Source organism: Scyliorhinus canicula, chromosome 20, assembly GCF_902713615.1.
Source record: "Scyliorhinus canicula chromosome 20, sScyCan1.1, whole genome shotgun sequence".
NCBI classification, from domain to species: Eukaryota; Metazoa; Chordata; class Chondrichthyes; order Carcharhiniformes; family Scyliorhinidae; genus Scyliorhinus; species Scyliorhinus canicula.
In genome coordinates this window covers 79,669,097-79,688,003 of record NC_052165.1, presented here as the reverse complement: position 1 = coordinate 79,688,003, position 18,907 = coordinate 79,669,097, and the positions used below count along the sequence as shown (strand labels likewise).

The window sequence follows — 18,907 nt, the reverse complement described above, 5'->3', positions numbered from 1 at the left end:
CCTAGGACCACTCTTATCCTTGTCCACCAGCACTTTAAAGCTTACCGAATTGTGGTCACTATTCCCGAAATGCTCCCCTACTGAAACTTCTACCACCAGGCCGGGCTCATTCCCCAATACGAGGTCCAGTACAGCCCCTTCCCTAGTGGACTGTCTACATATTGTTTAAAGAAGCTCTTCTGGATGCTCCTTACAAACTCTGCCCCATCTAAGCCCCTAGCACTAAGTGAGTCCCAGTCAATATTGGGGAAGTTGAAGTCTCCCATCACAACAACCCTATTGTTTTTACTCTTTTCCAAAATCTGTCTACCTATCTGCTCCTCTATCTCCCGCTGGCTGTTGAGATCCTGTAGTAAACCCCCAACATTTTGACTGCACCCTTCTTATTAAGGCCCGGCTAGCTCAGTCGGTAGAGCATGAGACTCTTAATCTCAGGGTCGTGGGTTCGAGCCCCACGTTGGGCGAGTGCTTCTATTTTACGGGCTGGTTTAGCTCACTGGGCTAAATCGCTGGCTTTTAAAGCAGACCAAGCAGGCCAGCAGCACGGTTCGATTCCCGTACCAGCCTCCCCGGACAGGCGCCGGAATGTGGCGACTAGGGGCTTTTCACAGTAACTTCATTGAAGCCTACTCGTGACAATAAGTATTTTTTTTTTATTCCTGATCTCTACCCATATAGCCTCACTGCCCTCTGAGGTGTCCTCCCGTAGTACAGCTGTGATATTCTCCCTCACCAGTAGCGCAACTCCGCCACCCCTTTTACATCCCCCTCTATCCTGCCTGAAACATCTAAATCCTGGAACGTTTAGCTGCCAATCCTGTCCTTCCCTGAACCTGGTCTCTGTAACGGCAACAACATCATAGTTCCAAGTACTGATCCAAGCTCTAAGTTCATCTGCCTTACCCGTAACACTGGGTCAGTCCACATAGCAGCTTGCTATAGCTATAGCTTATTGACGACTGTCGAGCAACATTAGCTCTTCATCCACTTTGAGGTCCACATGTTGCAGCCTGGTCATTCGTCATGTTGAAGATGGTCACTGGACTCGCTTGCTTAACCCAGGACTGCCTCATTTTTCAGGGAAGTTTTTAAAACCCATATGGGTCTTACTGGGTAAGGACGATTCACTACCCCGTGGTGTTCGCAGAATGTGAGCTCCCCCAATAAGGGGAGTTCAATTCCTGTACCGACCTTAACTAAGTTCATGTGCCTTTGCATTAATGAGTCGGCCACTCGGGCACCAACTAGAGAAGCCCCAGTAGGGAACTACTGGAGCTGGTACATAATAGTTAATGTGTTAAATAAAATACTTTTTTTTTCTCTAGAACTCGGTGTGGACTCCTTTCATTGCCCCTCGCAAAAGAATCGTTATTGACCTGTGCAGGTGGCTGGAGAACACCACCACCTACATATTCCCCTCCAAGCCACTCACCATCCTGACTTGGAAATCTGTCTCCATTCCCGCACTGTCGCTTGGTCATAATCCTGGAACTCCCTCCCTAACAGCACTGTAGGTGTACCTATACCACATGGACAGCAGCGGGTCAAGAAGGCACCTCACCATTACATTCTCAGGGGCAATTAGGGATTGGCAATAAAGACTGGCCTGCCCAGCGATGTCTACATCCCATAAACAAATATTTAAAAAACCCACAGCAACTTCAGTTCACATGATGCATATCACCAGGTCCACATTTCTGACAAATAAAATAGGGAAATTGACAGTACGCTGCAAATATCATCTATCACAAGCCTGTCATCTAGCGGTATGACTATACAATATTATTTATTGTTATTGTAGCTTGTCTGACATTTTATTGAAATATGATAGAACTCACTGTAGGCAGCCTGACATTTCTAATCTGGAACTGTGGAATGTCAGAGACAACACTGGAACAATGACATTCCGAAGTGTTCCTGTTCAATCCGTTGAGTCAATAAAATCCGTCCACTAATACATTTCCCAGACAATACAGGACGCAATACCACTTCCCGTGCATTGTCATTTAACAGCTCCGGCGCATGTTGATCTTGCAGAGCACTGCCTGAGCATTTGGAAAGTACGTTATTCAGGTTCTGACCACATACCATTGGCGTGCATGCAGATGGGTGAATTGAACGTGTGCTATTCCAGTGGAAGAGACATACGCTTTCATTATGTAGGGGATGGTTTAGCGCAGTGGGCTAAACAGCTGGCTTGTAATGCAGAACAAGACCAGCAGTTCAATTCCTGTACCGACCTCTCCCAACAGGTGCCGGAATGTGGCGACAAGGGTTTTCACAGTAAGTTCATTGAAGCCGACAGAGTGTTCGCTATGTAGAGAGGCTGAATAGACTCAGACTGTTTTCATTAGAGTGACGGAGGTTGAGGGATGACCTGAAAGTGGTCTACAAGATTGAGGGGCATGGACAGAGTGGATGGGCAGGCACTCTTTCCCAGGGTGGAGGGATCAGTCACCAGGGAGCATAGTTTTAAGGTCCATGGGGCAAAATTTAGAGGAGATGAGCGAGTCAAGTCTTTTACACAGAGGGTGGTGAGTGCCTGAAACGCGTTGCCAGGGGAGGTAATGGAGGCTGATACATTAACAGCTTTCAAAAGACATCTCGACAAATACATGGATAGGATGGGTATAGAGGGATATGGCACAAGGAAGAGCTGAGGGTTTGGGCCAAGGGTGGTATCATGACTGGCACAGGCTTGGAGGGCCGAAGGACCTGTTTCTATGCTGTATTGTTATTTTCTTTACTCAGAGAATGGTTAGGGTGTGGAATGGACTGCCTGCTGTGATAGTGGAGTCGGACACTTTAGAACTTTCAAGCGGTTATTTGATAGGTACATGGAGCACGGCAGAATGACAGGGAGTGGGATAGCTTGATCTTGGTTTCGGACAAAGCTCGGCACAACTTCGAGGGCCGAAGGGCCTGTTCTGTGCTGTACTTGTGACAATAAGTGATTATTATTAATTGTACACAATTCCATTTGATTTCAATACTGACTGAATGGCAACTAACAGTGATTGCAGGAGAATTGAGTCAGACAAAGTCCATCACTGTTGCATTAATGATGTTGTGTTCTGTCGGAGTTTACTGCCTAAAATACTCAAGGCAGAGTGAGGTGGCACAGGCCACCTCAAATGTTGATTTCAGAGAATTGAGTTGCTGATAAAAAAATTCAGTAGGCATTGTAATAGCCTGAAATGTTCTTGTTTCTTTAAAGCCTGAGCATCTGATATGAAGAACAAAGGAGCCAATTCCTACTCCTTGACAATGAAAAATGCAATTATTTCAGGGCCAAGTGAACAGTGACATTTTGGCGAGTGTAAAATCAGAGAGATGGGGCAAGTCAAGGACTGATAGACTTTGTGCCAATTACAATTAATTGAAAACAAATGAATACATTAAAGTAAAAAAACTGAACTTTTGCATTAACTAACTAATACAATCAAGATGCATCTAACAAGTCCTTTCACTGTGTACAACAGTTCTTGCAGACATGTGACATTACAAGAATGAGCCCCAAGTTAATCCCAGTTTTCGAACAGGGTCACTTCTCTCTGTTGTACCAGATGAAACTTCCAGTGTCTTTCAAAAATCATTCCACTTAGCCTGGATATTCTAGAACCAACTTTCAGAAGCAAGGCACCTCTTGGCAACTCCTTGGTCCTGAAATCTCCAAAGGTTCCATCTGTTCTGTTTTTTGTTTGGACAGAGATCCAACTCTCATTCGCATTCTGCTTGGTTTCTAACAGTCTTTCTGTTCTTCACAGCACTAACTACAATATTTGTTCTCTATCTGTCTCTGTGCCCCTGTGCCAGTCTCCAAAAAAAGCTTACCGTTTTCCATGTCAAGGATTGAAAACTCACTTGATTTTCAATAGAATTTGGTTTGGGTTTCTTTCCCCATGGCCATCAGATCACATGGCCCTGTCTCTGGGCAGAGATTCAGCATGATCACCATTTCCCATTTCACCTTAAATTAAATGAGATATGGGCGGCACGGTGGCACAGTGGTTAGCATTGCTGCCTACGGCGCTGAGGACCCGGGTTCGAATCCCGGCCCTGGGTCACTGTCTGTGAGGAGTTTGCACATTCTCCCCGTGTCTGCGTGGGTTTCACCCCCACAACCCAAAGATGTGCAGGTTAGGTAGATTGGCCACGTTAAATTGCCCCTTAATTAGAAAAAATGAATTGGATATTCTAAATTTAAAAACAAAAAATTAAATGAGATATTTCAAATGTAGCCATTTTGCAAAATCCTGCATTTGTAACAATATGAGGTGGGAAAATATTTTGGTTCATAGGTTTGTGCCTGACACGCATATTTTAAAAATTCCATGACATGTCTATCAGAAGACTGGAGTGTCTGGCCAATGATTGAATGGGTTATAATGACTAAACAGTAAGATTTATCCATGTAATATTATTATTTATATGATTTATTGAAGTAACAGGCAGCGTATTGTTTCACAGCTGTGTCTACAGCTGTAACAAAAAAGAGCTTCCAAGTTATTTTCCCATTGGGTCAGTTACAAATGTTCTTGGCGTTCCTCACGCATCCTTTGGGATTGACACTTGTTGGCATTTCTTCCAGATCACTTACAGGCTGTAGCACTGTTTTGACAAATAGACTGAAGTTTGGGCATGTTTTTGAACAATCCCAAGCTGTTACTGGCTGGAAAACATAAATAGTACTTTGGATTCTTTTGCACCGCTGCTTGATTGCGAGTTAAAGTAACTGCAAAAGTTGAACTCATTGATTGAAACTCCCTCACCTGCTGGTAGTTGTGATCCCTTACCAGTCCCCAGTTCTATTCGGTATCATCTCCATGGCCAACATCACTCTGTGTAACTTTCTAGTTCATTTGTGACCCTGGAAACTGTGTGGCAGGAGCCTTTACAACTGTGGCAGCCATCATGAATATGCTCAACAAAAGCAACAACTTATATTTATATGGGTGGCACAGTAGCACAATGATTAGCACAGTTACTTCACAGCTCCAGGGTCCCAGGTTCGATTCCCAGCTTGGGTCACTGTCTGTGCGGAGTCTGCACATCCTCCCCGTGTCTGCGTGGGTTTCCTCCGGGTGCTCCATTTTCCTCCCGCAGTCCAAAGATGTGCAGATTAGGTGGATTGGCCATGCTAAATTGCCCTTAATGTCCAAAAAGGTTAGGTGGGGTTACTGGGTTATGGGGATAGGGTGGAGGTATGGGCTTAGGTGGGGTGCTCTTTCCAAGGGCCAGACTCGATGGGCGGAATGACCTCTTTCTGCACTGTAAATTCTATGAAATGCCTTTAAAAGAATGAAATATCTGTTCTTACCCTCTACCCACTCATGTACACACAAATTGAAATCACTCAATCATGGGCAGGATCAAACATTTATGTTAATTCTTTGCCTTCCATTAGTTTATGACGCTGAGAAAAACTGTAATGCCCCAATTATTGTCCCACTTGAGATCAGCTAACCTCGACACCTTGCAGCCTGATGGCTTAGCAACATCTATTATTTCATGGGGGGAGGTGGAGAGCATTTAACAACTGGATAAAAGCAAATTACTGCGGATGTTGGAATCTGAAACCAAAGAGAAAATGCTGGAAAATCTCAGCAGGTCTGGCAGCATCTGTAGGGAGAGAAAAGAGCTAACGTTCCGTGTCCAGGTGACCCTTTCTCAAAGCGGTCATCTGGACTCAAAACGTTAGCTCTTTTTCTCCCTTCAGATGCTGCCAGACATAGAACATAGAAAATAGAACACAGAAAAATACAGCACAGAACAGGTCCTTCGGCCCACGATGTTGTCCCGAACTTTTGTCCAAGATTAAGAACAAATTAATCTACACCCCATTATTCTACCCTAATCCATGTACCTATGCAATAGCCGCTTGAAGGCCCCTAATGGTTCCAACTCAACTACTTCCACAGGCAGTGCATTCCATGCCCCCACTACTCTCTGGGTAAAGAACCTACCTCTGATATCCCCCCTATATCTATTCCCCTGATCATCTTATAAACCTCTATCAAGTTGCCCCTCATCCTTCTCCATTCTAATGAGAAAAGGCCTAGCACCCTCAACCTTTCCTCGTAAGACCTACTCTCCATTCCAGGCAACATCCTGGTAAATCTCCTTTGCACCTTTTCCAAAGCTTCCACATCTTTCCTAAAATGAGGCGACCAGAACTGCACACAGTACTCCAAATGTGGCCTTACCAAGGTTTCGTACAGCTGCATCATCACCTCACGATTCTTAAATTCAATCCCTCTGCTAATGAACGTGAAAACACCATAGGCCTTCTTCACAGCTCTATCCACTTGAGTGGCAACTTTCAAAGATCTATGAACATAGACCCGAAGATCTCTCTGCTCCTCCACATTGCCAAGAACCCTACAGTTAACCCTGTATTCCGCATTCATATTTGTCCTTCCAAAATGGACAACTTCACACTTTTCAGGGTTAAAATCCATCTGCCACTTCTCAGCCCAGGTCTGCATCCTATCTATGTCTCTTTGCAGCCGACAACAGTCCTCCTCACTATCTACAACACCACCAATCTTCGTATCGTCTGCAAATTTACTGACCCACCCTTCAACTCCCTCATCCAAGTCACAGCAGAGGACCCAGAACTGATCCCTGCCATACGCCACTGGTAACTGGGCTCCAGGCTGAATATTTGCCATCCATCACCTGATGCTTCTTGCATTGAAGTATACACACTTCAACCCATCTCCGTGCCTCCAAGTACACTCCTTTGTCAGTGTTACTTTCCCCACTGCCTCACTACACGCTTTGACTTCCTGAACATCGGCTACCTTAGTTGCTGGACTACAAATCCAGTTCCCATTCCCCAGCCAAATTAGTTTAAACCCTCCTGAAGAGTACTAGAAAACCTCCCTCCCAGGATATTGGTGCCCCTCTGGTTCAGATGCAACCTGTCCTGCTTGTACAGGTCCCACATTCCCCAGAATGCACTCAATTATCCAAATACCTGAAGCCCTCACTCATACACCATTTCCTGCAGCCATGTGTTCAACTGCACTCTCTCCCTATTCCTAACCTCGCTATCACGTGGCACTGGCAACAAACCAGAGATGACAACTCTGTCTGTCCTGGCTTTTAACTTCCAGCCTGACTCCCTGAACTAATTTATTACTTCCACACCCCTTGCCCTACCTACATCGTTGGTACCAATGTTCACCACAACTTCTGGCTGCTCCCCCTCCCCCTTAAGGATCCTGAAGACATGATCCAAGACATCCCTAGCCCTGGCACCCTGGAGGCAACATACCTTCCGGGAGTCTCGCTCGTGACCACAGAATCTCCAACTATTCCCCAAACCATTGAGTCTCCTATCACTATTGCTTTCCTATTCTCCCCTTCCCTTCTGAGCCCCAGAGCCAGGCTCAGTGCCAGAGACCTGGCCGCTGGGGCCTTCCCCTGGTAGGTCATCCCCCCCAACAGCATTCAAAACGGTATACTAGTTTTGAAGGGGAACGGCCACGAGAGATCCCTGCACTGTCTGCCCGTTTGTTTTCTTTCCCCTGACTGTAACCCAGCTACGCTTGTCCTGTACCTTGGGTGTGGGTACCTTCCTATAACTCTTGTCTATTACCCCCTCGGCCTCCCGGATGATCCAAAGTTCATCCAGCTCCAGCTCCAGTTCCCTAACACAGTCTCTGAGGAGCTGGAGTTGGGTGCACTTCCCGCAGGTATAGTCAGCGGGGACACTGGTGGTATCCCTCACCACCCACATCCTACACGAGGAGCATGCAACTGCCCTAGCCTCCATCCCCTCTTACCTTACAGAATATAGTAAGAAGTCTTACAACACCAGGTTAAAGTCCAACAGGTTTGTTTCAAACACGAGCTTTCGGAGCACGGCTCCTTCTTCAGGTGAATGGAAAGGCTTGTTCCAGAAATGTTTATATAGACACAGTCAGAGATGCCCCGGAATGCGAGCACCTGCAGGCAATCAAATCATCAAAGATGCAGAGAGAGAGGTAACTCCAGGTTAAAGAGGTGTGAATTGTCCCAAGCCAGTTCAGTCGGTAGGCCTCTGCAAGTCCAGGCTTGTTGGTGGGGGCCGAATGTAATGCGACATGAATCCCAGATCCCGGTTGAGTCCGCATTCATGCGTGCGGAACTTAGCTATAAGTTTTTGCTCAGCAATTTTGCGTTGTCGCGTCTCCTGAAGGCCTCCTTGTAGAATGCTGACCCGGAGATCAGAGGCTGAATGTCCTTGACTGCTGAAGTGTTCCCCAACTGGAAGGGAACAGTCCTGCCTGTTGATAGTCGCACGATGCCCGTTTATTCGTTGTCGCAGTGTCTGCATGGTCTCGCCAATGTACCACGCTTCGGGACATCCTTTCCTGCAGCGTATGAGGTAGACTACATTGGTCGAGTCGCATGAGTATGCGCCGCGTACCTGGTGGGTGGTGTTTCCACGTGTAATGGTGGTGTCCATGTCGATGATCTGGCATGTCTTGCAGAGATTACCCTGGCAGGGTTTTGTGGTGTTGTGGTTGCTGTTCTGAAGGCTGGGTAATTTGCTGCAAACAATGGTTTGTTTGAGGTTGCGCGGTTGTTTGAAGGCCAGTAGTGGGGGTGTGGGGATATAGCTGCACTGTGGACCAACTGGAACTCCGCCCTCCGACTCTGTTCCCAGTCAGCTGCACTCTCTGTAAACTCCTGGCTCCCTTCACGCTCTTTGAGGAAATGTAGACCCAAGCTCTCACTATAGCTCTCAAATTCACCCAAATTCAGCACTCCCTCAGTCACCAAACTCTCACTATAACACTCAAATGCACCCAAATTCAGCACTCCCTCAGTCACCAAACTCTCACTATAACACTCAAATGCACCCAAATTCAGCATTCCCTCAGTCACCAAACTTTCACTATAGCGCTGAAATGCATCCAAATTCTGCACTCAGTGCAAACAAAGCCTGCACTGTAGCTGGATCACTTTTATACTGTGAATCTAGCCTCTGAAAACTAGCCTCATCCAATTAACTAATTAACAAGCTCCAGCTGCAAGTAGCTACAAGTAAAACCTTTGTTTAAAGCTAATTGAAAATTCACCTTCTTCTAAACCAAACAGCAACTAAATAAAAGAAGACTAGCCTTTCGATAAAAATGAACCCTTATTATCTCTCAGTCACCAAACTCACACTATAGCACTCAAATGCACCCAAATTCAGCACTCAGTGCAAGTCTCAGACCTGCTGAGATTTTCCAGTATTTTCTCCTTGGGAGCATTTAACATTTGTGCTCCAGTTGTTCTTTCCACCAGCTTCTTTCTCTCCTGGTGTTGGCTTTTTTTCTGGGATCGCTCCATGACTTGCCCAAGTGGCTAATCCTCAAGCATGAGTCAAGGTGGTGAGCGTTAACAGGCACTTTGACTGCGATGAGCATCATTACTGAGCCAAAATCCAAGCTCACTGCGCATGCAATTCCATCAACCATCATGTCTTCAGGACCCTAAAGGGGGAGGGTGAGCAGCCAGAAGTTGTGGTGCACATTGGTACCAACGACGTAGGAAGGAAAAGGGGTGCAGATGTAATAAATGAGTTCAGGCTGGAAGTTAAAAGCCAGGACAGACAGAGTTGTCATCTTGCATTTCATTCCATTTCTAACCCGAGAATGCTGAGACCAGCTGCAGAATCGCTACTCCAATGCTGACCAAATTCAGCTAAAGAAGCACAAATTAGATCAGATGTGGAACCTACTGGTGTGTGATAGATTATCATAGAATTTAAAGTGCAGAAGGAGGCCATTCGGCCCATCGAGTCTGCACCGGCTCTTGGAAAGAGCACCCTACCCAAGGTCAACACCTCCACCCTATCCCCATAACCCAGTAACCCCACCCAACATTAAGGGCAATTTTGGACACGAAGGGCAATTTATCATGGCCAATCCATCTAACCTGCACATCTTTGGACTGTAGGAGGAAACCGGAGCACCCGGAGGAAACCCACGCAAACACGGGGAGGATGTGCAGACTCCGCACAGACAGTGACCCAAGCCGGAATCGAACCTGGGACCCTGGAGCTGTGAAGCGATTGTGCTATCCACAATGCTACCGTGCTGCCCCTGCCTGATCCACCAGAGTTAGTGAATAGAGATAAGTGAATGTCCACTCATCGACAAGTTGATCGAAAATGTTTCGATTTTCCCGGGAACGCGTTGATTCCCTGCAGTGTGAGCTCAGCTTCTCAAAGCAACCCCAATGTGAATGAATCCCGCCGTCTGAGCCGCAAGGAAATGAAGTAAACATGCTGCGTGACCAACAGAAAAGGGCTCGTCCCGGATTTGAACCCGGGACCTCTCGCAAATTTCGACACCGAGACACCCGAAGCGAGAATCATACCCCTAGACCAACGAACCCCTTGGGTCTGATAACCCTTTCCCAAGGGGTCATGGGGGAGGGCCACTTTGGGAAAAAACAATCCTAATGTAGTGCGGTGGTGAGTGGACCCTCGGTGTCCCAAATTCCGGCTAATGACTTTGGACAGATGACAAACTGTCCCACTGTCGGGCATTCCCTACAGGGTACTGGGTCCCTACCAGCAGAGGTTGTGGACCTTGGATGACACCGGGCAGGTGAATTTGGTTCTCCCTGGGGAACAGAAGCCAAAATCTTCAGCAAACTGGGCGTGCAGCCGAAGTGCGTGTCGAAGACAGCTGGGATGGGGCCTGAGCTGGGAGTGCAGACTGGAAGGAGAAGGAGGGACTAGAATCCTCTTGGAGAGAAAGATAATGCGGGACTGTAGCAAGAAATTGGAGCAGCACTTCACGACTGGTGAGGACACGTGATCACAAACAAGGCAGAGGTCTGGAGCATCGGTGGTGACGTCACTGTAAATAGTTTGTTCCTTGAAGTTAAGCGTTCCCTTGAGACTTCTCACAGCTTTGATGCCGGTGCTATAAACAAAGCTTGTTTTCTAACCGATGTGCTGCTCGCGTGCTTGAATCTCGCTCTTTATTAGAATGCATGGCAAGCCCAACAGTACTTTGTGGTATTCACCCTCAAGCCTGGTTAATTTTATTTCATTCCTAAATGGAAGCTTGCAAAAAGAAACGGTGCCAAAAAAGTTTCACACTCATTTGTAATGCAGCCCCAGTATTGAGGTGAAACCTTCCTCTCCGTGAATAAACACAGGAATAAATTCATTGATCCTGCTCCCCCAGCAGTGACCTCAGCTCAAAGGAAGTGTAGGTGGAGATGGAATGCCAAACCGCAGCACTGAGCTGCTACATTGAACCTGGTTACTTTGCAATTGTCATCGGCTATCCCTCGATTCACGGATGACATTTAGTCAGCGCGGTTAATTTTTTGCCGTGGGTTTTCATGTGGGCTAACAGGCCGATTCCTGAGGCACGGATCTTTGGGCGCATGTGGCAGGATGTCCCATGGGGTATTGGGATCCGGAGATGCAGGATTTGCTTCCTTATTTTTCTTTCTTCTCCCATTTCTGCCTCATTGTTAAGACGTTGTGACTCAAAGAATGATGCAGCTTGACTGACAAATGATTGCCAGTTTGAGCAAACTCCTCCCAGTTATTAATGTCACCGCTGTCACACTTCACGGTGAGCTCTGAAGTGTCTGTTATTCTGTTGCATTATTCATCAAGAAATTATCGTCCTCAACAATTGTGATTATATCAAGCAAATGTCTTTCCTAATGACGGGCCCAGATTCATATCCACTGGTCCTGATTCATATCCACTGGTGACTGGATAGTCCTACTCAACAGCAAGTTACAAAAACACTTGTTGGACTTGTATGAGAGTAACAAGTTGGCTAGTGATATTTACGATATGGTCTGTCCTCATGGCTCACTGTGCCCATGTACTTACACACTGCCCAAGACTCACAGAAGTGAGGTCCTGTTACGTTCCATCTTATCTATGACTGGTTCTGCACAACACAAATTGGCCAATTGGTTCAGGGCATAGCAGTTCTGAGCAGATTTTACAAAAACAGTGGAGGACCCCATTACCTTTGTGGAGACCATGACGGACTTGCAGATCGATAACAGGGCCATGCCCATGTGTTCATTTGACACTATTAGTCTGTTCACCAATTTAATGCACAAGGAAACCATAGACTTTTACTATATCGTGGCAATCTAGACATACCACCAATATCTGAATCTGTACAAATTGAACAAATGAATAGTTCCATTGTTGCATTTCTGAAGTTGAAGTTGGAGTTGGGATGTGGGGGCGAGTAGGGGTGGGGTCTTTTTCTCTTCAAATCCTCAGGATGAGTGCACAGAGTCTTGTTGTGATGAAGACCTCATTTGGAATTTTCATCTATTGCTTGTTGCCATTCTCCAATCGATGATTGTTCCCCCCTTGGATTTTACCACAGGGTGCTGGGAGAAGGTCAGCTCCCACTGCAGACTTAAAGTTGAGAAGTTGCTGAAAGTGCTCTTTCCGCCTATCACCCCCATGCCTCCCCAAGCCTTCTGTCATAACTGAGACCCAGTAGGCACATGACAGCGGGCATCAGACCCTAACCACCACATCTTGGTATCAGCTGCCTGTGACAGCCACAGCCCTTAACCATGGAACAAAGCTTATCGACTAGACCCAAGTGTCATGAAAAATCCAACAGATTACAATTACAGTTCAGACAAAGGAAAACACACACTGTGGGCCCGAAATAACAACAAGGAACTGGGAACCCCAACAGATCAGACAATCTCGCTCTGTGATCAGTGTTATTTGTGGTCCAGTGGGTGCCCATGTGTCAGGAGATTATGGGTTCAAGGTCAATGTGAATGTGCCATTCAGGCTGACACTCCTGTGCAGTATTTGAGGGAGTGCTGCACTGTCAGAGATGCTGTCTTCTGGTTGAAACATAGACCTGAGGTCCTGCCTGCCTTCCTGGATGAACAACAGAGATCCCACCGTGTATTCACCCTCTTGTCCAGGTAAATATTTATCACTCAGCCAACATCCTAAAAACCGATGAACACATTATTATCACATTGCTGTTTGTGGCAGCCCAATGTATGACAATGCGCTGACATGTCTTCAGCATGACCACACACAGTCAGAAAATGCTCTGGGGGCTTGTCTAGTCTGTGAAGGTGGTTGTATATGTGCGCAAACCCTTTCTTTTATTTTTCCTCTGCTGGACAAGCAGTGCACCTGAACAGGGCTCATGTCATATAAAGCGATAGATGTGACAATCCTTTACCTGCACACTGAACCATCTTCAAGAATGGTCAGAGGGCTCAGATTGTGGTCATGTCAGACCATCTGACCATAAGATGTATTCGCAGAAGTAGGCCATTCAGCCCATCGAGTCTGCTCCGCTGCTTCTCTCATTAATCAAGAACCCATCTATCTGTTTAAAGACATTTCAGCGATGTGGCCTCCACAACCTTCTGCAGCAAGGAGTTCCACAGATTCCCCACCCTCTGGCTGAAGAAATTCCCCCTCATCTCTGTTTTTCAGTCTGAGGTTGTGGTCTCGGGTTCTTGTTTTTCCTACTCGTGGAAACATCCTCTCTACGTCCACTCTATCCAGGCCTCTCCGTATCCTGTAAGTTTCAATGAAATCCCCCTTCATTCTTCTAAACTCCAAGACCAGAGTCCTCAACCACTCCCCATATGACATAGTGCCCCATAGTGGGCAGCACGGTAGCATTGTGGATAGCACAATCGCTTCACAGCTCCAGGGTCCCAGGTTCGATTCCGGCTTGGGTCACTGTCTGTGCGGAGTCTGCATATCCTCCCCGTGTGTGCGTGGGTTTCCTCCGGGTGCTCCTGTTTCCTTCCACAGTCACAAAGATGTGCAGGTTAGGTGGATTGGCCATGATAAATTGCCCTTAGTGTCTAAAATTGCCCTTAGTGTTGGGTGGGGTTACTGGGTTATGGGGATAGGGTGGAGGTGTTGACCTTGGGTAGGGTGCTCTTTCCAAGAGCCGGTGCAGACTCGATGGGCCGAATGGCCTCCTTCTGCACTGTAAATTCTATGAAATATCTATGAAACAAGCAGTCATGTCGAACAGACTGGCCAGCAGAGGGTGCACGCCAATTGTATTTCCTTTGCCACCCACCCCCAGCACTGTGTTTATATTGTAATTATGCAGTCTGCAGACAACTTCGGCCAAAAACATGTGGGTGGCATTCCCGTCACTTCTTCACACTTTATTCTGAATGTTTGGCTGCCATGGTGCACACATTATATTCGACTGTTTTTTCTTTTTGTTGCACCTTCGACACCCGCCTGCTTTACCCGTGAAGCTAACTGGTCCCAGTGAATTGCTGAGCATGTTTTGAATGTGGAGATGCCGGCGTTGGACTGGGGCGGGCACAGTAAGAAGTCTGACTTCACCAGGTTAAAGTCGAACGGGTTTAGTTGAAATCACAAGCTTTCAGAGCACTGCTCCTTCCTCAGGTGAAGTGAAATTCCTCATCTCAGTTTTAAAAGATTGTTCTTTCAGTCTGAGACTGTGTCCTCTGGTTCTAGTTTCTCCTACCGGTGGAAACATCCTCTCCACGTGCACTCTATCAAAGCATCTCAGTATTCTGTTAGTTTCAATATCATCCTTCTAAACTCCAATGAGGACAGACCCAGAATCCACAACCGCTCCTCATACGACAATTCATAAAACATTTCCTCAAATCCACTTGATTGGTGATACATACCCAACTTTCCAACATTACAATAGTGACTGCACTTCAATAAGTATATCATTGTACAGTGCTTTGGAACATCCAGTGATCATGACAGATCGCGTATAAATGCAAGTCTTTCTTTCTGTCCAACTGAACTGTACAGATTTTATCCTTCTGTGTGTGAGTTATGCCTAGAGAGAGATGTTGAATTGGGTAACATTAACACCTGTCACTGACTGTAGCGGCACTGAGGCCATTTTGAGGAGATGGATTATGAGGGCTGGACTGCCGTGCTGGGGAGCAGGAACAAGCGGTGGATTTCCCAGCATGACACCAGAGCTTAAAGGGTTAAATTACGTGGACATGGCTTGTAATTGGGTGAGTTGTGAAAGTTAAGGATAAATGAAATGAAAATCGCTTATTGTCACAAGTAGGCTTCAAATGAAGTTACTGTGAAAAGCCCCTAGTTGCCACATTCCGGCGCCTGTTCGGGGAGGCTGTTACGGGAATTGAACCGTGCTGCTGCCCTGCCTTGGTCTGCTTTAAAAGCCAGCTCTTTAGCCCTGTGCTAAACCAGCCCCTTAAAATGTTAAAGGGATCTAGGGGACGACACAGAAAAACACTCCCCTCTGGTGGGGGACACGTAGGGTTTGGATTTTCAAATTAAAGATTGTGCACTCAGGAATTCAATCAGAAATCACTCTTTCAGACCGAGAAATGTGTAAGCGTTGCCAGCGTGATTCTCCGGATCTGGCAGCCGTGTTTTCCTGGGTGGTGCGCGCTCACCGGCAGCGGGATTCTCCCTTTTTCCCCACCTGCCAATGGGTTCCCATTGTGGCCACCCCACACTATCGGGAAATCCACGGCGTGGGTGCGCTGCCGGCACCATAGAGAATCCTGCTGGTGGAGAATCCCGCGATGTATGTTTTCAAGCAGTTGGATATAGCACTTAGGCGAAGGGTAGCAAAGGCTCTGGGGGGAAAGCGGGATTAGGCTATCGAGTTGGATGACCAGCCATGATCATAGTGGATGGCGGAGTAGGCTAGAAGGGCCGAATGGTCTTCTCCTGCTCCTCGTTTCTATGTTAGGAAGTAAGAGTCAAAAGAGAAGCGGTAAGAGACTGAATCTTCTGAGGAGCAGCAGTCATTGTTGGATTGTCACTCCTCTCCTATTTACTTACCCCACACTGGAGCTTGATATTGGCCCCTTGAACATTTCAGAAAGGGTTCCTGAGAGAGGTGCAGTGCAGCAGTTCCAGAATCCTTTCCTTCAGAGAGCAGGAGGACGCGAAGCCGTGGACCGTTTTTCACGGCACCGATTGTTGTATACATCTAAGTTTAAATGTCCAAGATAGTTTAACAAGCTACTGAGGGAAGGTAAGTTTGTAACTTCAGTGGGTGAAGGGGTGGAGTGGGACAGGAGGGGTAGTAAGGGTGGAGATTGGGTCAGGTGGGTGGTGATGGAGTGGAGTCAGGGGGTGGAGGGGATTGTTGGGTATGGGGTTTTTGGGAGGGCATTCTGGTAGTGGGAGGTAGACAGTGGCTGGGTGGGGCTAGTTGCGGGAAGTGAGGGCCAGGTGGGGTGGGGGTTGGGAGACATGGGGGCAGGGTAGTTGGGGATCAGGCTGGGGTGTGAGGCAAAGTTGAGGTGTGGGGGTAGTCGGAGGTGAGTGGGGTTGGTAAGGTCGGCCACTTGAGGGTCAGGGATGATAGCTAGGGGGTTGGCAGGTAGCTGGGGTTGCAGGAGGTAGTCAGACGGTAGATTTGTGGCCAAAGGATCCAGTTGGGGTGTGAGCTAGTCACTAGTATAGTTACCCAGGAGTTAGAACTGACTTTAATCCTTCTGACCTTTCTTGAGGTAATTATCCTTCTAAACAAGTCGGACATTCTGAAATCTCCAATTTTAAATGAAATGAAAATCGCTTATTGTCACAAATAGGCTTCAAATGAAATTACTGTGAAAAGCCCCTAGTCGCCACATTCTGGCACTTGTTCGGGGAGGCTGGTACGGGAAATCGGAGTTTTGCAGGGCTCCAGACTCATGGCTGTTGAAACTTCCTGGAAAGTGCGTGGGGATTTCCAAGGGCAGCACGGTAGCATTGTGGATAGCACAAATGTTTCACAGCTCCAGAGTCCCAGGTTCGATTCCCGACTTGGGTCACTGTCTGTGTGGAGTCTGCACGTTCTCCCCGTGTGTGCGTGGGTTTCCTCCGGGTGCTCCGATTTCCTCCCACAGTCCAAAGATGTGCAGGTTAGGTGGTGGATTGGCCATGCTAAATTGCCCTTAGGGTCCAAATTGCCCTTAGTGTTAGGTGGGGTTACTGGGTTATGGGGATCGGGTGGAGGTTTGGGCTTGGGTAGGGTGCTCTTTCCAAGAGCCGGTGCAGACTCGATGGGCTGAATGGCCTCCTTCTGCACTGTAAATTCTATGAAATCTATGTCCCCCAACAGATCTTCCCGGGCACCTCCAGTGTATGACCACCTCAAAAACGAAAGATATGGGCTGATGTATACACACACATATGTAAATTAGCAAGATGTGACCAGTGCTGTCCTATACCAGGGCTACAGATTTTCATAATGTTTGACATTGACATAGCTGAAGCAACAGCATTGTGATAATTTTGGTGGCGCAGTAAGTAGATTAGGTGGGAAAGGGTAGGTGCAAAGGGACATTGATAGATTAAGTGAATGGGAAATGAGGAGTATGGATCAGTATGGGGGTATGTGAGGACATTTGCATTGGAACTAAGGAAGAGAAACTAGAATATATTCAACATGGTGGGAGCTCGGAACTGCGGATGAGCAGAGAAAACCTGGGGTCCATTAACAAAAATCACTAAACGCTGGTGGACAGTGGAAAAAATTGTTAAAATTTGTTAATTTAATATTAGCCTTTAGGGCTGGATTACTGTCAGTGAAAATCATGCAACCATTCATAATGCCAGCGATGTAAGAGTTCGATTTTGACGAAAGTTACATAAACTGATGTTTTTTGGATAAATCTTTAATGCAGGGAGGTCACGTGACCTCTTGTGAAGTATGCTGAGCAGCAGGCCGAGGTGATATGACTGGGAAAGATCAAAGGGAGGACGGTGTTGTTTTGCTGGTGGTACAAGGCCGTGTTTAGCAATCATAGATTATGATAGAATTTACAGTGCAGAAGGAGGCCATTTGACCCATCGAGTCTGCACCGGCCCTTGGAAAAAGTACCCTACTTGAGACCACACCTCCACCCTATCCCTGTAACCCAGTAACCCCACCGAACCTTTTGGACACTAAGGGGCAATTTAGCATGGCGAATCCACCTAACCTGCACATCTTTCACAATGGCAGTGTCCTGATTTCAACTTATGGAGGCAAAGAGCCTAGTTTTTTTAATATAAATTTAGAGTTCCCAATCCTTCTTTTCCAATTAAGGGGCAATTTAGCCTGGCCAATCAACCTATCCTGCACATCTTTGGGTTGTGGGGGTGAGACCCACGCAAAGAGGGGGAGAATGTAAAAATCCACATGGATAGTGAGCCTGGACGGGATCGAACCCCGGTCCTCAGCGACATGAGGCAGCAGTGCTAACCATTGTGCCACGCCCCTGCAAAGAGCCTTTATTAGGCCCTTTCTCCCTGTAAGCCTGGGCTTTTGCAAATCCCTTTGGGCTCTTTCAATCCTGGCACAGCCTTTCCGGGTGTTGCATTGGTGGCCCCATTTTACCTGTGTGAATCCACCAGGGTACGCAAAATGAGTCAGTGTTGCAGCTGATGGGCAAGGGCTGGGGATTAATTTCAGAGTACTTAGTCAATAGCATAGTAACATAAGAACAGAAATAGGCCACTGGTGTGGTCTCCGGGGTTTATGATCAGCCTTTGTTGGTCCAGGTTGGTCTCTGGAGTTTGTGATTGGCCTTTGATTAGTCCACTGGACTTAGTCCATATAGTTTGTTTTCTGTGACCATCCTACATGTAATTCTGTAGCCACAGGATGTTGACCTTCCATCTATTGTTGCTTCAAGGCTTTATTTTTGCGAGTCGGGTTGTACGGCCGCCAATGAATCATGAGGCATCTTCGTATGTCCAAGATAAACATAACAATAGCAGGCTTGTTCACCGTGTGGTGTTCTTTGTGGTTCAGATCCTAGGATGGTTGGCGTAGTGTTCACAAAGACCACAACTAGCTTTTGTATTAAACAAAGCTAAAGATTTATTTTTACTACTTAATTGAATTCTATATAATAAACAATTGGCAATAAACATACAATCTACACTCATCTACCACTAATCTCA

The 18,907-nt window shown here is 46.8% G+C and overlaps 1 non-coding gene across 1 annotated transcript; it reads left to right on the top strand.

The window, feature by feature from the left end:
• The first annotated feature begins 391 nt into the window (after nt 1-391).
• Nucleotides 392-464, top strand: trnak-cuu. The gene has a single exon. It is a non-coding gene; the product is annotated as a tRNA-Lys (tRNA).
• Nucleotides 465-18,907: the final 18,443 nt, after the last annotated feature.